General features: G+C 40.9%; 1 protein-coding gene and 1 long non-coding RNA gene across 5 annotated transcripts in view; both read left to right on the forward strand.

Moving 5' to 3' along the window:
• The window catches only part of gpr39 (G protein-coupled receptor 39), a 216,860-nt gene that overhangs the window by 141,587 nt on the left and 50,268 nt on the right, over positions 1-25,005 (forward strand). The window lies entirely within an intron of this gene.
• On the forward strand, positions 17,986-22,598 carry LOC134297605 (uncharacterized). The gene is made up of 2 exons (XR_010004408.1): positions 17,986-18,068; positions 22,226-22,598. It is a non-coding gene; the product is annotated as an uncharacterized LOC134297605 (long non-coding RNA).

Consider the following 25,005-nt stretch of genomic DNA (forward strand, 5'->3'; position numbering starts at 1 on the left):
CTCCTGAGAACAGATCAGGCCTTCTGTCTCCTTCTTCAGGGTCCCATTCGTGAGCCAGAGCCAGGTCTTCTCCTTATCAGCTTTTCCTTCAATTTTGTCAAGGAACTTTCCATGCAGTGTTTTGTTGTGCCAGCTGTCAGCTCTAGTTTGTAGTGCAGTTTTTTTGTACTGGTTTTTTGTCTGTTGTGTTTTGAGGAGTTTCTGATTTTTGACTTCAATCAAAGCCGGTTCTTCACTTTGCTTTACATATTCTGCCAGGGCATGTTCTTCTTCTTTGACTGCTTGTTTTACTTGTAAGAGTCCTCTGCCCCCTGATCTTCTAGGCAGATAGAGCCGGTCAACATTACTGCGAGGGTGCAGTGAATGATGAATGGTCATGAGTTTTCTTGTTTTTCTGTCCAAATTGTCCAGTTCTGCCTGTGTCCAATTTATAATGCCAGCAGTATATCTTATGACAGGTATGGCCCAGGTGTTTATGGCCTTGATGGTGTTGCCTCCATTGAGCTTGCTTTTGAGAATTTTTCTGACCCTTTGTGTGTATTCATTGCTTACCACAGTTTTCACATGTTCATGCTTGATGTTGTCCAGCTGTAATATGCCCAGATATTTATAGGCCTCTGGCTGGTGACACCTTATTGTTTGGCCATTGGGCATATTTATGCCATCATTTTCAATGATTTTTCCCTTCTTCAATGCCACTGTCGAACATTTGTCCAAACCAAACTCCATGTTGATATCAGTGCTAAAAATTCGGACAGTGTTAATATTATTATTATTATTATTATTATTATTATTATTATTATTATTATTATTATTTTCTAAGGTCTTCACTAGCAATACCTGTGAGATTGGTGAGACCAACAGAAAGCTCTCCCCTGAAGATCCTGAAACTCGGTATTATTATATCACTATTATTACAATCTATCTCACAGAACTGTTGTAACAATAAAATGAGCTCTAAACCAGTGGTTCCCAGCCTGTGGGTCCCCAGGTGTTTTGACCCACAACTCCTGGAAATCCCAGCTAGTTTACCAGTTGTTGGGATTTCAGGAAGTTGGAGGCCAAAACATCTGGGGACCCACAGGTTGAGAACCACTGCTCTAAACTGTCGGGACATATCTTTTTTTTAAAAAAAATTACTACTATATCTGTTTGATAGTAAAAAGTGACACTGAGGCACAGTTAAGATTCTGTGACAGGACAAAAATTATTTTGAAGATAATGTCCCAAAAGGTGGGATCTAAAACAAACAGATAAATGATCGTCAAAGCTCACAGCATGTATCCCGTGGCTCATTTGTGATTTAAATCTAGATCTTTATATATGTTTATTGCATGCAGAGACAACCACATGTCAGCTGTACTGTGAGCATATTAACCTTTTAGTTTGCATCGTTCCATGGAATTTCCAGGACAAACTCCACAGTGTAGAAGTGGAGAACAGATTGCATTTCTGTTTCATAGAAAGGCAGAGCTTCAGGAATAGCTCCAAGCCTGCAAATCAATTAAGAAAGATTTCAAAGGAAAAGTTTAAATTAAATTTGAATAGAACTGTAGGTGTAGTAAAATTGGCAAATGAAAAGGTTGCATCTTTGCTGCTGAGAAAGAAAGTTTATATGCCAACTCAAACAGAAGTTTTCGAATTACACACTACATTCTGTGCAATTACAATCATGCTTTACTAGTTTAAGGAATCAGAACTTTTCCTAGTGACTTAGTCCATTGTTTGTTTTTGTCACAATATGGACATCTTGAACTAAAATAACTGAACTAAAATAATTGCTTCACAAAGCCTTCATGTCTTTCCCAGACCACAAAACTTTTGAAGTCCAGCAGAACAGATCCATTTCCACTATATAATTACAGCACAGTGATATTAATTTAATTGTTGTAGCTTCATCCTATGGAAACCTGGGAAAAGGTGGGTGCTTGGACAGAGGCCCTAGAACACAGGTTCTCCACCTGTGGGTCCCCAGGTGTTTTGGCCTACAACTCCCAGAAATCCCAGCCATTTTACCAACTGTTAGGATTTCTTGGAATTGAAAGCCAAAACATCTGGGGACCCACAGATTGAGAACCACTGCTCTAGAGTAGCTCTGGGGCTGAGAATTTTAAATACTCCTCCTCCAAATTCCAGGATTCCACGAAGATGTGGCCATGGAGTAGAATCTGTGCTATAAATGAGTTGGGTAGAAGGGTCTCTATTTTGCACCAACTGTATTTTAAAAGCATATTCAGTACAGGTTACCATCTGTGCATAAATGTGATACTGTTTTGCTATGTTGTCTACATGTCCATTTATTCATCATTATTGCACTAGGTCATATTGGGAGCTCAGGTTGTACTTACTGATTTGACCATTTCCAATGTTGAAATATGATACCTGTTTGCTTGATAGTAAGCACCACTGAGCAAAATAGAATCTGTGTGTAGGGCTATACAACTTGGGTACAGAGAGGGAGAGAAAAAGAGAAAGGCACAGCAGAAGGTGAAAAGAAAGTACATAATGTGGTATGGATTTACCACTGAATGAAAGTCAGAGTGTATTTTATAATACAGTTACATCATTTTTACATCATTTTAACTGCTTCCATAGTTCTGTACTGTCTAGGATTTGTTCTACACATAGCCCTGCCGTGTTCCCAGGTGAGTGCTCTGGCCACCAGATGAACTGGTCAACAGTACACTGATTAGTGATCAACAACAAAATGGGTATACAAATGCACCATATAGTGGATATAGAGTGAATCAAGATTTCCCATTTGCAGGGCTGATGCACATGAGTAAGATCATGTACCCTGTTTCCCCAAAAATAAGACACACCCATTAAATTAGCTGTAGCAAGATTTCTAAGCATTTGCACAATATAAGCTACACCCCAAAAATAAGACATAGTGATAGGCATGGCTATGCAGCATACAAGGTCAGCTCCTCTGTCAAGTCCTGGTCATTGCAAGCTGAAGCATAGAGGGAGACGCTGAAAGTAAAAGTCTCCTCAGTGAAGTGAGGAACAGGACGCTCTGCTTTAGGTATCGTGTGTCCTCAGGGGGGAGGAGTAAAGCTGTGGCTGCTGTTTTATTCAGCACAGTGGGTCGCTCTTCCCCAGAACCAATCAACAACAGTCTGCAGGTCTCTCTCATCCCCCACAAACACCAGTAAAGCTGCTGCTCCCCAGCACTAACCACTCCAGAAACAGTCTGTGGGTCTCTCTCACCCCACATGAACACCAGGGGATAGGGGGAAGGCTTCAGCAAGCAGTCTGCTACTGAGCCCAGAGAGATCATCCCAGAAATGCAGATTGTTGTACCATACTTAATAATAAAAATAAGATATCCCCTGAAAATAAGTCATAGTGTGTCTTCTTGAGGAAAATAAAAATAATGTCTTATTTTTTGGGAAACAATGGTAAGCGGTTTGGCATAAGCTTTTGTGCAAGCATATAAGACAACCAAATATAACCCTTTTGTAATGACGGCCATGCTAGCATCTCCACATTCCTTATGGATTAATCAGGTGGACTTCTTCACCTCCTTTACTCCAAAGCTAAGGCTTTATTGATTTCATCACATGGGGAACGGCAAGCATCGTAGGATGCTTGCACCCCAGTTGATCCATAGAGCTCTACGTCGCCCATCACATGATGCACACTGATTTCTGGCAGAGCTCTGTCCATGAACTGGGGTGCAAGCATCCTATGACCCTGTGCCTAGAACACGGGAGTTTTCTTGTGTTCCATAAGGAACAATGGGACCAGCGTGTGTGTGTGGGGGGGGGGGAGCTGTGCAGCAACGCTTCCCCACATGTGATGCTCCACTGCCCTGCCAATTCGCTATCGAGGCTGGTGAATTGCACCGCATCACCTCATCGATGTGATGAAATTGGAAGTCAAACAAGACAGGCTGGCATTGCCTTTTCTATACTGTTCCTCTTCAAATAGCTCCCCATAGCTTTTGGAAACTATAGGTATATGACTGGATCAGAAGCAGATTGTAAGGGAGAATGAGACCAGCACTAACCTAAAGAATGAGGAGAGGATATTTGCAACACCTGTATGTTTAGGGGACTCAGCACACACTCAGCTATGAGTAGGTCAAGCAACTATTGGCTAAAGGGATAGTGTAACCTTTTCTCTGTTTTCAACACTTGCTGACCATTAATCATGGAATAATCTTTTAGCCCAGTGGTTCTCAACCTGTGTGGTCCCCTGATATTTTGGCCTTCAACTCTCAGAAATCCTAGCAACTGATAAAATGGCTGGGATTTCTGGGAGTTGTAGGCCAAAACACCTGGGGACCCACAGGTTGAGAACCATTGTTTTAGTTCATGGCTTTGTCTCAGCTTGACCATCCTTGAAAATATTCTGGTGATGGTTCTGATCCAAGCCTCAAATCTTAACAGTGATGAATTACAATTATTTCCTCAATAGTACTAGGATTTCTCAAGAAGAGGATTCAAAGTATGTCCTCAAACTATAAATCCCAGATCAACATAGAGGTAGATATGGCTGTTAAAGGTAAATCCAACTGCTATAACTGTATAGTGTAGCTACATAGATGGAATACTAGACCTCAAGAAGGTTGATAATAATGTTTGTGTCTACTGAACTAAAATACCAAATTCAAAACTGATCTGGGTAGATAACATCATGCTTCTTCTTTGAGATATTGTATAAAAGGAACATTTTCTTTTTCTTTTCTTTTTTTTTGCAAATGGACACATATGATACTATCCCAACTGTCATGTTAATGCAGAAGAAGCTGTAGAATATTTCCCTAAAGGATGCAAAAGAGAAAACAAGTGGAGGGGAAGTTTTGACCACTGTTGAAAAGTCCTGAGAAGGCTCCCAGTCTCTTAGTTTGCTACTTCAATATCTAGTGTCAGTCTCAATAAAGCAAGGTTGAGTGCTAGCCCTGTGGTTAATGAAGACTAGGTGGTTCAGTTGTGCTTGGGGAATGCTTCTGAGGCAGCATTTAAATTGATATTGTACCCAGCTACATTCATAGTAAATAAAAAAGCTCTTTGTAGACCTTACCTGATTTGGACTAAAATACTTCTCATTTATATTTTGCCATGGACAGTGAACTTCTTCAACTTGATTTATGGTCTACTTGAACAAAATATGTGAATATTTTGTGTAGAATTCTAATCTTTACTCTAGTTTACTCTTTCATCTCTCTCTCTCTCTCTCTCTCTCTCTCTCTCTCTCTCTCTCTCTCTCTCTCTCTCTGAATCTGTGGCCTCATTTTCCATCTCTGTGAATCTGTCATGCTAAAGATGCATCTTTCTATTTTCATTTTTGTTACAAGACTTTGATAAGTAGATGGTGATGAATTATTTCACGTACAAGTTTTTGAGATGTCATTCAAAGCATTTTCGGTTGCACACAGGTCTTTATGCTTTTAGTTTCCTGCTTCACTGCGTCCAGAATGCAAATGTAATTCTTCACTAACTTTCTTCTGAAAGGAAGCAATGTGTAATTTTAGCAGCTGGATTTGAAAAACGCACAGTTTTCAAAGCTTATTAGTAATTTACAACTTATTCTGCACAACATTTGCATGTTGTTGTTTTGTACAAAAAGAGCACGGAACAGATAATATTGTGCATAGATAATATTTCTATACAGATATATTATTTCATTTCCAGAAAATGTTGTTTCCTATCCAGAAAATGCTGTTTTATATGCAAATCAACCACACACAGAAAACAGCTGTATGCTATGGAAATGAGCCACGTGGAAATATTGCTTGAGAATAATTCCCCAATTTTCTGTACAGAATGGGTCCCTCATTTTCTGCACAGGAAATAGTGTATTATGTGTAAGAAATAATATTTTTGCAAAAAAACAGCCACATGCAAATGTCATGAAAACTTCCGAAGAACAAAATATATATATATATTTTAGTTCTGGATTCTTCTCAACAGGGTATCTTGATTTCTTAAATTTTTAAGAATATTCTTTCCATCCCCACACCAGAACTTCTTGTGTTAGGTGTGAAAGGCCGGAATGGATACTTATATGCACACAGCTATATGCATACGTATCCTTTCATAGCCTCTGATTAATATGAATATCATGGGACTGGCAAGTGGGAATATAGCCATTTGGTTATGAGACCAACAAACATCACCTTGTTACTCCTGTGCTCCTATGTAGATTGTGTGAATATGTGAAAATAATTTCAGAATAGGATTGTAAACTCAGAGGAATAAGGACAGGTAATGCCTTACTCCGACATACACACTATAATAATAATATATTGCACCCTCGCAGTGGTGTTGACCGACTATATCTGCCTAGAAGATCAGGGGGCAGAGGACTCTTACAAGTAAAACAAGCAGTCAAAGAAGAACATGCCCTGGCAGAATATGTAAAACAAAGGGAAGAACCTGCTTTGATTGAAGTCAAAAATCAGAAACTCCTCAAAGCACAGCAGACAAAAAATCAGTACAAGAAAACCGCACTACAAACTAGAGCTGACAGCTGGCACAACAAAACACTGCATGGAAAGTTCCTTGACAAAATTGAAGGAAAAGCTGATAAGGAGAAGACCTGGCTCTGGCTCACAAATGGGACACTGAAGAAGGAGACAGAAGGCCTGCTCCTTGCAGCCCAGGTGCAAGCCATCAGGACAAATGCAATTAAGGCCAAGATCGAAAAATCAGCTAATGACCCAAAATGCAGACTGTGCAAGGAAACCGACAAAACCATTGATCATATCCTCAGCTGCTGTAAGAAAATTGCACAGACAGACTACAAACAGAGGCACAACCATGTGGCCCAAATGATCCATTGGAACTTATGCCTGAAGTACCACCTCCCAGCAGTAAAGAACTGGTGGGATCACAAACCTACAAAAGTATTGGGAAATGAGCACGCAAAGATACTGTGGGACTTCCGAATCCAGACTGACAAAGTTCTGGAACACAACACACCAGTCATCACAGTTGTGGAAAAGAAAAAGGTTTGGATCATTGATGTTGCCATCCCAGGTGACAGTCGCATTGATGAAAAACAACAGGAAAAACTCAGCCACTATCAGGACCTCAAGATTGAACTTTAAAGACTCTGGCAGAAACCAGTGCAGGTGGTCCCAGTGGTGATGGGCACACTGGGTGCCGTGCCAAAAGATCTCAGCCGGCATTTGGAAACAATAGACATTGACAAAATCACGATTTGCCAACTGCAAAAGGCCACCCTACTGGGATCTACACACATAATCCGAAAATACATCACACAGTCCTAGACACTTGGGAAGTGTTCGACTTGTGATTTTGTGATACGAAATCCAGCATATCTATCTTGTTTGCTGTGTCATAATAAAATAACAACAACAACAACAACAATGTTATTGTATCCCGCTTCCATCTCCCTGAAGGGACTTGGGGTGGCTCACATGGGGAAACTCGACAATATAGTTAGATGAGCATATTAATATTCAAACAGCATCATGAAACAATATAAAACAAACAACAATATAACAGTATAAAATAGCAGCAGCAACCTAAAATAGTAAACAGTTTCTGAGCTCGGCAGGTGAGGTAGAATCAGTTATGAGCACAGGACTGATGGATAAAGTGCAAATGTTAGAAGGGAAAAATTAGGGATAGGGCCAATATAAGTAGAGCACTATAACTCTGGGTAGAAAACAGTAGTAGAATACAAGGACTAGAATTTGGATCATAGCTGGGGCCAAAGTTTTCTGGGGAATCTTCTAATCAAAAGCACTATAGAACATACATGTTTTAGCTCATTGCAGAAGATGGACAAGGTAGGTGCCAGTCTGATCTCCCTGGGGAGAGAGTTCCAGATCCAGGGGGCCACCACAGAGAAGGACCTCTCTCTCGTCCCCACCAGATGCACTTGTGACAGAGGTGGAAGCAAGAGGAGAGCCTCCCCTGAAGATCTTAAAAATCGTGCAGGTTCATAGGGGAAGATGCAATCGCGAAGATATGCAGGTCCCAAACCATTTAGGGCTATAATAGGAATAAGAAGCATGCAGCTCTCCAGCTGTTGCTGGAGTGTAATTCCCAAAACTCTCAGCCAGAATAATCAATGTAAGGAATGCTAAGAGTTGCAATTCAGTAATATTTTGAAGATCACAGGATTCCCACATCTGTTCTAAAATAAAGGTTTTCCAAGTATAAGCCAAAACACCTGAAAGAGCAGAGTTTGAAAAACACAGTCCTAAGGATACCAGATCCTGTCTGATCTTTGAAACTAAGCAGGATCAGCTCTGGTCAATACTTGGATGGGAACCTACCAGATAATATCAGATGCTATAGGTCAGGTATGGGCAAACTAAGGCCCAGGGGCTGTTTGCAGTCCCCAGGGTGCTTACCTCAGGCCCTCCTCATTTTCTTGGCGTAAGGACACGGTGGCCCACCACATCATTATGCAGAAAGGATGGGGGAGGAAGGCACAGAGCAGCTGAGAGCCCTCTGGAGCGCTCTCAGCTACCACATGAGTTGCCCTCCTCCTGACATAAGGGCAGTGCAAGTGGTCCTGTCCTTATGCTGAGAGGACGGCCTGAGGAACGTATGCAGCGGCTAAGAGCCCTCTGAAGCACTCTCTCCTGTCGCCTATCTTGCCCTCTTCTCAGCATAAGGCTGAGAAAACACTTTGAACATCAGGCAAAGAGGATCGGGGCAGTCATTGCATGTCTCATTTTCCTCACAGCATAAGGATGGGGCAAGAAGTCCCGTCCTTATGCAAGGAGGACAGGCCCATCCCACCCACATTCCTGGCCACCCTCCCTCTCGGCCCAGCCCTCTCAGCCAGGCCCACAAAGCGGGCCGAAGACAAAAAAGTTTGCCCATGCCTGCTATAGGTGATATTTCAAAAGAAGGAACTGGCAAAACCACTTCTAAGTATTCCTTGCCTAAAAAACCCCTATAAAAACCCCATATGGGCCTGCTATAAGTCAGCAGACAACTTGAAGGCACATACACACACATGTTGATGAGCCATAGCATGGCATATTTCCGTTTTATATATTTCCAGAAATCTAGTAAACATTCAGCCATTTCACATCAGGCTAAAAAAGAGAAATAAATACCTCACTTGATCATTTCTAGAGTCAGAGGAGTCCCCAATTGCTTTTCATATTATTTATAGGATCATCCAGTTCTGGCTGGTAATTATTTTTTCTGCTTTACAGATGGGAACTTGGCTCTGAAGGACTGTGCCAGCCATCTCTGGACTGTAATTTAAATGTGAGCCTCCATAGGGTCCAAGCCAAATGCTAGTGTTTAGTCAACCACAGTGGCATAACCTTTTAAGTATAGTCCTGGTACCTACAAAAACCAATCTGTACTGAAAAGGTTGAAATTATGTGGGAGTAGAAGGAAATATCCTGCAGCATTAGTTTTTATAAGACTAGGAAAGAATGGTATTTTAGTCCAAGTACCTATAAAGCACACATGTTAAAGTTATCATAATGCACTAGGGAATTCTGTACTCACAATGGTGGTTTTCCAGGTTACTGAGATGAAGTCTAATACAGAAGTAGCTTTGGATCCTGGAAATAGGGAGAGTAGAAAAGTCTACAACTTGGACAGGGAATATTTTGCCTCTTAAAGTTTTTACCTATAGTTTGCAGCTTCACCCAAAATGACCAGTATTAAAAGGTCTGAAATAAAAGGTCAACTCCTAGTCTAGGCAAAAAAACAGGTGGAAACATAGGCATAAAAAATCAGAAAGTACATGAACAAAAAAAAAAATGTTACGGTTTTCACTCTGCCACATCTCTTTGTAAGAAATACTTAACCCACAAAAAGTCACTTCATTGATTATAACAAAGAGGACACATCCAGAAATATCTGTCAAATATAATTTGTAGTGTTTACATTGTAAACTTCCAGTCTAGTGTTAAATAAATTGCATGCATTTTTCTCTGAATGTGAAATGCATGTTTTTGATGAAATACTAGATGTATTCCAAAATATAGATGTCAGTGCAGATATATATTGTGAAAAACCTTTCAAGACATCTCAAGGTAGGAACAATATCAAGGCCTGATATTTGCTGTTAGTGGTCTGGTGAATATGACATTGCTGTGACATTGCTGTAGTTGTTAGGAAAGAAAAGACAGAAGGCAAAGCTTGGAATGATCTAGTTACAATACTAGTGACTTGTTAATAATTACTTTTGAACTAAGGAATAGTTCCTGTATTCCTCAAGTAATATAAATTACATTTTCTATTAATGTAATATGGGATAATATTTGTCCTTTATATTAGTCATGTTATCTGTTTTAATGGAGCCCTTGGTGGCACAGTGGGTTAAACCCTTGTGCCGGCAGTACTGATGACTTTAAGGTTGGGGCTGTTGACCTGAAGGTTGCCGGTTCGAATCTAACCCGGAAAGAGCTCCAGCTCCATGTGGGGACATGAGATAAGCCTCCCACAAGGATGGTAAGAACATAAAAACATCCGGGTATCCCCTGGGCAATATCCTTGCAGATGGTCAATTCTCTCATACCAGAAGCAACTTGCAGTTTCTCAAGTCGCTCCTGACACACAAAAAACCTGTTTTAGTTACTGGTATATTATATAGTTTTCATCCATCCAGTCAGTGAAAACAAGACCTGGAGCTAATTGTAGTTCAGATCACGAACTTCTTATTTCACAATTTAGAATCAGACTAAAGAGATTGGGAAAAATACACAGACCAGCTAGATATGATCTCACAAATATTCCTAGTGAATATGCAGTGGAGGTGAAGAATAGATTTCAGGGACTAGATTTAATAAATAGAGTCCCAGAAGAACTATGGATAGAAGTTCACAACATTGTTCAGGAGGCAGCAACAAAGTATGTCCCAAAGAAAAAGAAAACCAAGAAGGCAAGGTGGTTGTCTGCTGAGACACTGGAAGTAGCCCAAGAAAGAAGGAAGGTAAAAGGAAACAGTGATGGGGGAGATATGCCCAATTAAATGAACAATTCCAGAGATTAGCCAGAAGACACAAGGAACTATTTTTAAACAAGAAATGCATGGAAGTGGAAGAAGACAATAGAATAGGAAGGACAAGAGACCTCTTCCAGAAAATCAGAAACATCAAAGGTAAATTTCAGGCAAAATTGGGCATGATCAAAAACAAAGATGACAAGGACCTAACAGAAGCTGAAGAGATCAAGAAAAGGTGGTGAGAATATTCAGAAGATCTGTAAAGGAAGGATAATAATAGAGAGGATAGCTTTGACGGTGTGGTGAGTGAACTAGAACCAGACATCCTGAGGAGTGAGGTTGAATGGGCCTTAAGAGGCATTGCTAATAACAAGGCAGCAGGAGATGACGGGATCCCAGCTGAGTTGTTTAAAATCTTGAAAGATGATGCTGTCAAGGTTATGCATGCTATATGCCAGCAAATATGGAAAACACAAGAATGGCCGTCAGATTGGGGAAAAAGTCAATTTATATCCCCATGCTAAAAAAGGGAGACGCTAAAGAATGCTCAAACTTCTGTACAGTGGCACTTATTTCCCATGCCAGTAAGGTAATGCTCAAGATCCTGCAAGGCAAACTCCAGCAATACATGGAGTGAGAGTTGCCAGATGTACAAGCTGGGTTTAGAAAAGGCAGAGAAACGAGAGACCAAATTGCTAATATCTGCTGGATAATGGAGGAAGCTGTGGAGATTCAGAAAAACATCTATTTCTGCTTTATTGACTATTCTAAAGCCTTCGACTGTGTGGATCATAATAAATTGTGGTAATTTCTTGGTGGTATGGGGATACCAAGTCACCTTGTCTGTCTCCTGAGAAATCTGTATAAAGACGAAGTAGGAACAGTAAGAACAGACCACAGAACAACAGACTGGTTCAAGATTGGGAAAGGAGTATGGCAGGGCTGCATACTTTCACCCTACCTATTCAACTTGTACGCAGAACACATCATGTGACGTGCAGGGCTTGAGGAATCCAAGCCTGGAGTTAAAATTGTTGGAAGAAACAAAGTACAAAAGCTGGATTGTAGTTAAACATCAAGAAAACCAAGATTATGGCATCCAGACTGATTGATAACTGGCAAATAGGGGGAGAAAATGTGGAGGCAGTGACAGACTTTATATTTCTAGGTACGAAGATCACTACAGATGCAGACTGCAGCCAGGAAATCAGAAGACATTTACTGCTTGGGAGGAGAGTAATGACCAACCTTGATAAAGTAGTGAAGAGCAGAGACATCACACTTGCAAGACGCTTTTGAACTCTGGTGCTGGAGGAAAATCCTGAGAGTTCCTTGGACCGCAAGAAGATCCAACCAGTCCATCCTCCAGGAAATAATGCCTGGCTGCTCACTGGAGGGAAGGATATTAGAGGCAAAGATGAAGTACTTTGGCCACATAATGAGAAGACAGGAAAGATTGGAAAAGATCATGATGCTGGGGAAAAAGGAAGGGAAAAGGAAAAGAGGTCAACCAAGGGCGAGATGGATGGACAGTATCCTTGAAGTGACTGGCTTGACCTTGAAGGAACTGGAAGCAGCAACGGCTGACAGGAAGCTCTGGCGTGAGTTGGTCCATGAGGTCACAAAGAGTCGGAAGCGACTGAATGAACAAACAGCAACAACAACATATAATATAGTGCATGCAACATCTATGTTTAAATGTGTTTCCCTTTATCAGTCAACAGACTGGGGGGGGGGGGGGGGTTCAAATAAAATCTATGCTAAAATACAATTTAAACCAGGAGTTAAGTGGCTATGCACAGAGTAGTGGCAATTTTTTACCCCATGACTTTACATAACCTCTGCTGTCTTCATGCTCACTTTTTGTATGTTTTAACTGTATTGTTTGTTTAAATTGTGATGCACAGTTATAAGTGTGCTGTGGGGAAGCCTCATAAAAATGGTAGATGTGAACACAAAGTATTGTTGAGACCCCATGGCCTAAATACATGTCCTCTGGCCCCTACTAGATTAGACCGGAATTGTAAATCAAGACTTAGGTGAAAAACATTGATTTGGCAGATCTGCTTTAAGGGAAACAAGCAACTTGATTCAGGTCTATACAGATACAGACAGCGGCTTTCTTTTTTTTTTTAAAGGAAGGAGTGTGGTTTAATATAATGAACTAGTAATTGAAAGTTAGAGCCCCAGTGGCACAGCAGATTAAACTGCTGTGCTGCTGAACTTGCTGACCGAAAAGTTGCCGGTTCGAATCCATGGAACAGGATGAGCTCCCACTGTTAGCCCAAGCAGTTTGAAAACATGCAAATGGGAGTAGATCATTTACCTTTACTTATTCTTGGGCGTTCTGGGTAGAATAGGTGATATCACCAACAAATGTGTAAAAAACCGTATCACAATAGCCCTACTCAAGTATAGGTGGATGATGTTAGAGAAAGCTTGGTTGGCTATGAAGGTATTTTCTTGCCTTGAAGTGACTCTGATAATAACTAATGAAAGCCATGGCAATGGTGATGTACTGCAGTAAAATATTAGTGAAGAAATTGTGGTGAAATTCAACTGACTCCAAATGAGTGGATGCGATGGGCTAGGATGGGACTGAATCATCTTTGTATTGTCAGTATTGTATACTGGTTGAACTGTTGCCATCTCTTTGTAACAAGAAAAATATTTAAGAGCTACTCAATGAAAACGATAGCATGTAAAAGACAGAGAATTGCCAAGATAGCAACAGAACAACAAAGTTTCCAACAAAAGATAACCTTGGATAATAATTTGATGACAAAATGTGGATACAGAGCCCTAAAATCTATAAAATGAGATGGGTCACATAATCATCACCTCTCTTAGAGCTGGATTGGGGAGGTACACTATCTGAACATAAACCCCGGTGGCACAGCGGGTTAAACTGCCGAACTTCTAAATTTGCTGACCAAAAGGTTGGTGGTTCGAATCCAGGGGAGCGGGATGAGCTCCCGCTCTTAGCCCCAGCTTCTGCCAACCTAGCACCTCGAAAACATGCAAATGTGGTAGATCAATAAGTACCGCTCTGGCGAGAAGGTAATGGCTGTCCATGAAGTTATGCCGGCCATATGACCTTGGAGGCTTCTACAGACAACACTGGATCTTGGGCTTAGAAATGGAGATGAGTACCAACCCCCAGAGTCAGACACGACTCGACTCAATGTCAGGGGAAAACCTTTACCTTTACCTTTACTATCTGAACATAGCCACACAATTCTCAATTTTTCTCAGTCAACACCAGAAAAAAAATCCAAGAACAACACAAGTGAAACTGAAAAGGAGTAGTTTCATCCCACACATAATGAAAGATATGGTTGGAACTATATCTTAAATGATGTCATACCAAAGGGCTATGAGTAGGTTTCTTGAGTCAAGATGCGAAAAATCTCAAATTCCTTTGAAAAATATCACTCAGGAATATGCCTGAAGACTTTCTTGCTGAGAGGAAAAAATAGAGATCCATTTATAATGCCATGGGTTTGTTTTTTAAAAAATAATAATAATCTAGAAACAGAATTGGAAGAATGGGCTATAATGCTTGCAAAGATGTATTCTTTTTCTCTCCCCGCCTCATGTTCATATGCTTCTTTGCATCGTTTAAGCAACAGGATTGGCCAAATGGGTTACCTGTGGGATCTAATGAAAAGATTTGAGCTGGGAAAGGACATAAAAGGCAGACAGGATTTTGACATACATAGAGTGTAAATCAGAGTGTTGAACAAGAACTCTGCTCCTGGCTGGCTCAAATTTCAAAGGAAAACATTTCAAAACACTGGGAGAGATTGTGCTGTTAATCTGGTGATGCAATTACAAGGCTGTAAGCTGGAGAAACATTTTCGACGTGGCACATATTAAACCTTTCTGAGGTAGTGCTTTGATTTTTAATTTTACGCTCTTGGCAGGCAGGCAGGGTCTTTAATAGTATGAAGGCCAGAGGGAAAATGTTTCAAAACAGTGAGGATCTTATCATAGTGTGCAATTAATGAATAATTATTTCAAAAAATGAGAAATAACTGGGAAGAACAAGTAGGAGCTAGTAGTAGAATGCTCTGATTCCCAACCTATAATGAAAGATCAAGAGAAGAGAATAATTATATGCTCTTTCCTTCATTATTTTTTCTTTTAAAACATCAGTGATCTGAGTAGAGTAAAATATACATCTGTTGCTTCAGTTCCTTTACTGCCAGGTAGAAAATATTTTATATGTTTGACTAGTTAACACTCAATCTAACATACTTCTTCATTAAGTGGGACTTTTTAAAAAACTCACAAAGGTGGAAGGGGCTAATCTAAATTGAAAAGCCATCCGCACTGGCAGGCTTATTTGTATGATTTACTTCCAAACTTCTGAACATATTGCAAGCTGTAACAAATTAAACCAATTATCATACAACCTCTTATTGAAGTAGTTCTTTTTCCTCACTATAAAATATCTCTCAATATGTGTATCTATTAAGGTTCCATACATCATCAATTAAAAGGCTCTTGGCTAGCATTGCTGTGGAATTACTGAGCTGCAGAGCTGGAAGGGACCTCAGAGGGCATCTGCTAATACAAGAAATCCACAACCAGAGCATGCCTAACAGATGGTGATCCAACTTTGTTTTAAAATCTCTAATAAGGCTATATTTCAGAGGGAGGAATTGGCAAAACCATCTCTTAGTATTCCTTGCCTAGGAAAACTTTATGAAATTTATGAGGTCATCCCTCATCAGGGGATTGGAAGGCACAAACACACACACAACGGCAAATTAGCCATCCTCTAAGTTTTCCTGTTCCATGTTTGAATTGATCTTACTGACAGGAAGATTTGAATATATTTATGATAGGTCCTATCTTCTAGAGCAGGAGAAGACAAGTCTGATCCACAAGTGTAGCTATTTGAAGATGGCAAAAAGGTTTTCAAAGATGAAAGACCCATTGCTGAATAAGTCACTCATTAGCAAGAGCTGGCATGAACAGAGCTAGTCTAGTGGTTCTCAACCTTTGGGTCCCTAGATATTTTGGCCTTCAACTCCCGGAAATCTTAACAGCTGGTAAACTGGCTGGGATTTCTGGAAGTTGTAGGCCAAAACACCTGGGGACACACAGATTGAGAATCACTGCTCTAGAGGGACCATGGATATGATTCTTCCATGCAGAAAAGTTGTATATGAGACCAGTGATATTACTAGTCATAGAAGTCTATACCAGTATATCATAATATGTTTTCCAACATTATCATATTTGGATAATAGTTATAGTTTAGATCCTTGAGCCAGGCTTCTGTCCGGTTATGGACAAAGCAACCTTGGTCACCATGGTTATTCAGTTTTTCTGGGACCTGGAGAGGAATAAAGTGATACTATGAGGTTTCTGTACAATGGAAGTTTCTGTTCCACTCCATAGCCACTAGTCTGTGATGGTTGCATGGTTCCATCTCAGTCACTATGTTTTTAAATATCGACACAAATCCATTGGAGTGAATAATCTAGAGCAGTGGTTCTCAACCTGTGGGTTCCCAGGTGTTTTGGCCTACAACTCCCAGAAATCCCAGTCAGTTTATAAGGATTTCTGGGAGTTGAAGGCCAGAACATCTGGGGACCCACAGGTTGAGAACCACTGATCTAGAGCCATGAGCTGAATTATTGCTGGAATGTAGAGAGTACTCAGCTATCCCTAATGAATCTTTGTGCTTGACATATATTGCATTAAAATATTTGTTAAGTATGTGAGTGAGTGCTAGTATCTTCATGAGTACCAGTTAAGTGAGAGGCTACTCTACCTAAAAGTACTGTATGCACATACTTTTCATTTAACTATGCCAGTTACCTAATTCGAGATCCCTGTCTATCACTCTGTTTTAACTAACAATCTCATCAGATGGGCTGATTTACCTGTCCTATGCCATATCTTCTCCCCTTTCACCATGGAGCCCTTCCCATGATGGGGCTCTGTGGTAAAAGAGGAAAGGAAGCAGTGCATGCCGCCGCTGCGGTAACACAGGAAGCTTCTCGAATTGCCTTAGGAACAATGGGCAGAAGCCAATCAATAACGTTCCCCCCCATGGGATGGAGGTCGGGGTTCTACACGTTCCCGCTAGGACCCTATAAGGAAGAGCGCGGAGAGGCTCCTTCAGGCAGGAGGGAATCTTTTAATCCCACCGCTGCCGCCAATTATAAAGAAAGAGCAGAGAAGACACCAAATATAACAAACAAGCGGGGAAGACACCAAATATATCACGGCGCTGCCACTGATTATAACGTATTACAACCCTACTCTACAAATGCACATGCAAGCACGCGTATGTGAGAGGCGAGGGTATACCGTTTGATTTTAGATTTTCTTTTAAAATGGTAGCTGCCACCAACCTAAAATGTCTTTAGGATTTTTGTTGTTAAATGTGTCTGAGGCAAGCTTCTCCCATTCCCTGCCCACACTGTTTCCACCCCTGGCTCCCAAACTGATGTTCACTATGAGGCTTTTCTGTGGTATTTTATTGTTGTATTGCTGGAACTTTTATAAAGGCTTCTTAATGGAAAGATACACTGTGGAGGCTTTTGAAAGTTGAAAATAGAATTAAAAATTATTTTCTTAAAACAGGCAAATGATTACTTCAGAGAGGTACATTAGCATAAACAGCTACAGAAGTCCTTCAGCTTAACTTAGTTGTATGTTTCAGATTACTTCACTTAGTTTCAAACAGTTCCAACCAACCAATCTAACTATTGGTCACAAAACCCTCACTCTATTTGCTAAGAATAGTCACAAGTTCCCCTGGGTTGTTAACTAACTCTAACCTAGAGTCCTTCTATTAACCAGCCCAGTAGTGAGAGTCAATTTCTTGAGTTATCTTCCTCCAAGAGATCCAAACTGCCTGACCTAGCCTGTTAGTTTCACAGCTTTCAGTTCTCTCACACACACACCCTCCAAACTGTTCTTTCCTCTCCAAACCCCAAAACCGAACTGCCTGGAGCTCTTTTTTTCCTCTGCACTCTAAGACTTGGCTCCTCCCATCTGCTCTGGCTGGCCAATCCTAGGAGTCTCTCTCTAAGCTCCTCCCCCTTTCCAACCACACTCAAGATGGCTGCTGGCATTCCTCTACAAAATGGCGGCCTGCCTCACTCACTGTTACCCAGGCTTCATTCCCGGCTTAATAGGTAAGGTTCACTACAGACCACCATTGATTCACCACGATGTGTAGCGAATCCTCAGCCTAGTGTGATAAGGTGCCTTGACTAGGAATATATACAGTAGAGTCTCGCTTATCCAACATTCTGGATTATCCAACACATTTTTGTAGTCAATGTTTTCAATACATCGTGATATTTTGGTGCTAAATTCGTAAGTACAGTAATTACTACATAGCATTACTGCATATTGAACTACTTTTTCTGTCAAATTTGTTGTTAAACATGATGTTTTGGTGCTTACTTTGTAAAATCATAACCTAATTTGATGTGTAATAGGCTTTTTCTTAATCTCTCCTTATTATCCAACATATTCGCTTATCCAACGTTCTGCCGGACCGTTTATGTTGGATAAGTGAGACTCTACTGTAGTTACAATGCCCTCCATAAGGAAGAAACAAAAAAGTTTTATCTTGCCTCTCTGGATCACTCATGTACTTTATAGTTCCATTTTATGAATATCTGTGATTCCCTCCTTCCTTTCAGCTGCAATGCTCATCATGTTTATTAATAAATAAGTTAGCATGGACTAACTTCTAAATAAAAGAACTTTAACTGTTTCTGCAACTGGTTAGCTATGCCCACACATTAAAAGCTCTCCCAAATCCAGTTCCAACGTCTCAAATTCTTTCGGACTGCAAAATATACTCATACTAAATTTTCAAAACATCAAATTATGTTATATAAGAGGTATATGGGTTGGATGTCAAGATCCCGGAAACAGCTCTGGTTGGGGATTTTTGATAATGGATATATCTACTTTTTGGTAGGCCGTTTTTTAAAGCCATCACAAGCTAAAAAGCCTTCACAGAAACAATTAGCTCTCCCAGCTACCCTACTCTGGATAGGTGAGGGGGCAGAGAACAATACCATAGATTTGGCAAGAGAGATTGTTAGGACAGGCAGAGAAATCTGACTCACACAATATATGGCATTTTTCTTGAATTGTTACTAGGAGACAGTGTTCAGTCTTGTCCTTCTTGGTCTTTTACTATTGCTTTCCCTTTGTGTGTGTGTGTGTGTGTGTGTGTGTGTGCATGCATGGACATTTTTAACTGGGTAATGTCATGTTGATTTCTCCAGCACCACTTTTGGTACACAATGGAATAGAGAGGTGACAGGGGTGATGGCAGCTCATTTATTCAATCCTCTGCTACAGAAATGTCTCTATGTCAATGTCATCATATTCAGTAGTCGTTTGGGCTAGTGAAAGAGAATGTATAGTCTTAGGAATTAGAACTCTGCATGGCATGTTCCCTTTGAGATACTTCAAACCAGTGTTTACAACAATGTTTATATTCCCAGCATGCCTTGTTTGAAATGAAATTTATGGCATTTTTATACCGCGCAGAAGCCAAAATTTCACAATTTGTCAGTGCAGTAGCAATTTTCAGCTTTGGACAGATTGTGGAATCTAACTTGATTTCCCATCCCATGTGCAGCAGAAAACTAGAACGAACTGACAGAGTATCCCTAGAACAGTGGTTCTCAACCTGTGGGTCCTCAGGTGTTTTAGTCTACAACACATCCAGTCGGTGAAGCTGGGGGACATCTGCTCAGACCACTAGTCTTTGACCTGCGGGGTCCTGCAAGGTTCTATTATTTCCCCCATGCTTTTAAACATCTACATGAAACCACTTGGAGAGGTCATCTGGAGTTTTGGAGTTCGATGCCATCTCTATGCAGATGACACTCAATTCTACTACTCCTTTCCACCTAATTCCAAGGAAGCCCCCTGGATCCTGGACCAATGCGTGGTCATTGTGATGGGCAGGTTGAGGGCCAACAAGCTGAAGCTTAATCCTGACAAGACAGAGGTCTTCCAGGTCAGTTGCTTGGCCGATCAGGGTATAGAGTGGCAATCTGAGCTTGATGAAGACACAGGTCTACAGTCTGGGGGTCCTTCTGGACTCCTCACTGATGCTTGATGCTCAGATGTCAGCCATGGCTGGGAGGACCTTCGCACAGTTAAAGCTGGTGTGCCAGCTGCGACCGTACCTCGAGAAGTCTGATTTGACCATGGTGGTCCATGTCTTAGTTACCTCAAGGTTGGATTACTGTAATGCACTCTACGTGGGGCTGCTCCTGAAGACGGCCTGGGGAACTGAAGTTGGTGCAAAGGTCAGCAGCTAGGTTATTATGGAGCAACCTACAGGGAGCAGTCAACCCCCCTGTTTAAACAGGTCCACTGGCTGCCAATAAGTTTCTGGTCCCAATTCAAGGTGCAGGTCTATAAAGCTCTATATGGTTCAGGACCTATCTATGTGACCGCATCTTCCCCTACGAACCTGCGCGATCTTTAAGATCCTCTGGGGAGGCCCTCCTCTCACTTCCACCTCCGTCTCAGGTACGACTGGTGGGGACGAGAGAGAGAGCCTTCTTGGTTGTGGACCCCTGGCTCTGGAACTCCCTTCCCAGGGAGATTAGGTTAGCACCATCCCTGTCCACTTTCTGCAAAGTGTTAAAGACGTGGATGTTCCGCTGTGCTTTTGAGTAGACAAACTCCTAGATAACTAGCCCCAGATCTGTCTTCACATTTTACTATTGCTCTTATCCTTACTGCTGCCATATGACCTATGTACTTTACTCATTAGCCTATCCTTTAAATTATTGTTTCACTAGCTCGCCCACCCGTGACGATAAAGTGAAAGGTCGATAATCACTGCTTTAGAGAAAAGTACAAAGTATTGGCATGGCTTCGATGTCTATGATGATCCGTCAAGCCTTGTTCTATCATTTTGATGGGCACCATTTAGTATGGAGATCAAATTCTTGTGGCATACACATCCTTTGCCAGCTGGTTCTCTACATCTGGCATGTGCAAATCCCCAGAAACTGTTCTTGTAGCGTATTTCTTTAAGACGTCCTTTGTTTCTTCCCCATAATTTGAGTGTAGACAAGTTTCTAGGGATTGTAAACAAGATTGCAAACAAGAATGGATGTTTCCAATACTACATGTTTTGTTTAACAAAATACATTTTTAAAAAAGCTTTGGAGAAAATAACACCCTACATATTCTGGAGTCATTTATAATCATAGAGATATTTTCTTTATTTCAGCAAAAGTCTGCCAAGGCAGCAGTCATGAATAAATAAAAACATTAAAAATGCTCAAAACATCTCATTATACATAGCAACAAACTAAAATAGCAGTTTGAAAACACTGTACAACTCAGCACTCATATAAAAACAAATTTAAAACAACCGAAAGGGAATCTGCAGTTTAAACAATTAAATGAATTTAAGAAAAAGCCCATCTCAGTTTAAAGCAGGTGGAAACAAATAGAATGTTAAGGCTCACGTAAATCAATACGGCAGAGTGATCCATCCACTCACCCACCCATCCATCATGTCATACTTTGCAATGGTGTTCTACTAACTTGGGGCCACCCACTAAGGGACCGTGTATAACAACAACAACAACAACAACAATAATAATAATAATATCATCACACAGTCCTAAACACTTGGGAAGTGTTCGACTTGTGATTTTGTGATACAAAATCCAGCATATCTATCTTGTTTGCTGTGTCAGACTATGTCGTTGTGTCAATAATAATAACAACAACAACAACAACAACTTCATTTTTGTACCCCATCTCCATCTCCCTGAGGAACTTGGGGCGGCTTACATGGGGACGGGCCTAATCAACATAGTTAAAATAAAAACAATGAAATGCATAGACAATAACATAAAACAGAATAAAACAACAGCATTATAACAAAATTATAACAAAATCTGGGGGATTGTCTAATTAAATGCACAGCGTAACATCCACATTTTTAGATCTTAATGGAAGATGGACAAGGTGGGTGCTAGCCTAATCTCCCTGGGGGGTTCCAGAGGTGGGGGGGGGAACCACTGAAAAGGCCCTCTCTCTTGTCCCCAACCGCACCTGTGACGGGGGTGGGAGTGAGAGAAGAGCCTCCCCAGAAGACCTTAGAGATTGTGTAGGTTCGTAAGGGAAGAGATTGTGTGGTCATGATGATAGGCAGGTCCTGAACTGTTAGTGTCAGCCAATCAAATTGATATGGATTGTGGGCTTGATGCTGGAGACCATGATGGTTATCTCGCATCCTTCGTACTAAGTTCTGAAAAGTACTGCATTTCCTTTTCTTCCATTTTAGGGGCTCCAAAATGGGGCGCACCTTCCAATCAATGATGTCCTATATTAGCTGGTTTGGCTTTTTTTTAAAAAATATTGCCTTACCCACCCAACCACCCACCTGCCCACAAGAGAGAAGGCAGAGGAAAGGCCTGATGACAGTCCTGCTTCCAGGTGGATTTTTAGTTTCATGTTTCCAATATTGCCAAGTTCCTGCTCTGGGTACTGAAACTCTATGCTGCCTTGTACTTGTGGATTTTGTGTTTTATCGTTGTACTTTGAAGTTCATGGACTGCCTGTTACCTATTGAAAATACTGTTTTTGGACTATACTGTTTGCATCATTTTTATTGCTTGGCTTTCATATATTCTTCAATAAACTGCTTGCTGATTATATTCAACTGGTGTGGTGTCTAAGGTCAGATGTGTTCCTGCTCTGGGATACAACAATTATTATTATTATTTAAAAATTGAAGTTTCAAAAACAGAGTTGTGCCTTACATTCGACAGCACCTTAGAGTCAAAATAGGGCATTTATCAATAATGTCTTCTGGTGACGAATGATGATACCCAGTTGGCTTCTTGCGCTTGACTTCCATATAACTAATCCTGACTTTATTATTAGGTGCATGCAATTTGTACAGGTTGGCTTTCTCTGTACATGTGCAGACACTACATTCTGCAAGGTCCCAGATCAAACATTCAAATGTCAAGGTTCCAAATCATGGCAGTGTTTACAAAGAATAATTAACATGTGATGATAGAGTAAAGAACCTGGTTATGATCCATCTGGTTCTACACATAATTAGTACATGTGCTTCCAGACATTGAGGCAAGAACTACATTCTGCATAGTAGAATCATAGAGTTGGAAGAGACCTGATGGGCCATCCAGTCCAACCCCCTGCCAAGAAGCAGGAAAATCGCAAAAGTGCATCCATCCAGTCGGTCACCAAGTACTGCAAAATAAAATAACTCCAATAGGTATTCGTCCCTCCGCTTTCCAAAGTATGTAGTCTTCCCTTCTTTGGCAATGAGATTTGCTTAGCTGTCTTGCTTGGCCTTTTTCGGCTGTCGTTAATTCATAATCTTGCCAGATATACTTTAATTTAGTGCTAACTCAGCAACTAACTCATGGGTAAAAGTGCTTTACATGTCAAGTCCACTCGTGGCAGTTCATCACTTGATTTATCTCTTTATTTCTATGTAGAGTTAAATGTAAACTGCCACAGTAAATCATGGATGTGAATGGTGCACTATTTGCATATTTCTGTACCGCTCAGGGTGTGCATGTGTATGTATTTTACTGTGCTAATATTTTTCTTCTCTTTTCAAGTTTGGCAGGCTATATTTAAAATTTTAGTTCAAAATCCAACATTAATTCTGAATTTGAACAGGCTTGTTGATCACAAAATTGTTTTACTATCACAGATTGCTGCCCTCAAGAGCTCTCAGAAGTGTATTCGCTTCCAGTTCTCATTTCTTCCATTTGCCCATGTTAATAACTCTTACATATGCTCCGCTTGTTCCTATTCAGCAGGGATAGCCATGATTTTCTAGTACCTGTCTATCATAAATTACTGCAACTCATGATCTTGCTCTCTGGAGAGTTTTAGGGGAAAGAGTATATTAAACTTAGTGCGCATTTTACTCTGTTCCTCACTTGAAGAACTGACTTCTAGAAATCCAAGGACTGAAACTAAAATGTAAAGAATCCAAGGGGAACAGTTAACAAGTTTTAAAGTCATATTCCCCAAAAGAGCACGTTCATGTATTACATTCATTTATGATGGCAAGACTCCCACAGGATTCTATCACTTTTAAAACTCTTTGACAATCACTGGTAGTAGAGGCTATAGGGAACATGCTTACTTGTGCCTTTTTGTATACTTCATTTTCAAAATAATTTCTACATGTAAATTTTCAAGCGAATGGAGTTTGAACTCTCCCTAGTAACCAAGATAAGTCAACTGAAACTATCATATTTTGAACACAACAGGAGACACTATGAGCCAGAAAAGACAATCATGTACAGTAAGTAGAGTTGGGCCTGAATCCTGTTTCATCTGTTTGTTTCGTGGTTTCATACCATTCTGTCCATTCGGATGGTATGGAACAGTACAACCCCCTCCACAACAAAAGAAGCAGTGAAACGGAAAAAAGGTAGTCGTTTGGTCGGCTGATTTTCGGTGCTTGGCTGTAGGTCTTGGCAGGCAGAGCCTACAGCCAAGCACTGGGCACTCAATGCTCATAGGCCCGGCTCACATGGCCTACAGTCGAGCATTGAGCACTCAGCTGCAGGTCCTGCCCGCTGGCCCTATGAGCACCAAGCGCTCAGCGCTCAACTGTATATCCTATGAGCCGGGCCTACGAGCCATTGAGTGGTTGATGCTCGTAGGCCTGGCAATCAGGTCCTACAGCTGAGTGCTTGACACACGTCAGCCCAATAGGCAGTACCTACAGCCAAGCGCTGGGCCCCCTCGGATGTAGGCCCTGGATGGCAGGCCCTGGTATTTTGCCACCCAAGGCCCAAAAAATCTTTGTTTTTTGTTTTTTTACCTTGGACGGAAAAGCTCATTTGTATAGGCGCCCGTTTCCATAAGCGGCAGACGGAAATAGAAACAGAACCATACGAATGGTACAAATAGAAACAGGATGTGATTCCATAAAAATGCACAAGACTAACAGTAAGGTGGAAAGCAGTAGAAAGAGAGGGAGACCACATTCCAGATGGATAGATTCAATCAGAGAAAACTGGAGCAAAGCTGTTGATGAGCAGGGAAGATGGAGAACTCCCTTTCATG

The sequence above is a fragment of the Anolis carolinensis genome, chromosome 1 (assembly GCF_035594765.1).
Source record: "Anolis carolinensis isolate JA03-04 chromosome 1, rAnoCar3.1.pri, whole genome shotgun sequence".
Lineage (NCBI taxonomy): Eukaryota > Metazoa > Chordata > Lepidosauria > Squamata > Dactyloidae > Anolis > Anolis carolinensis.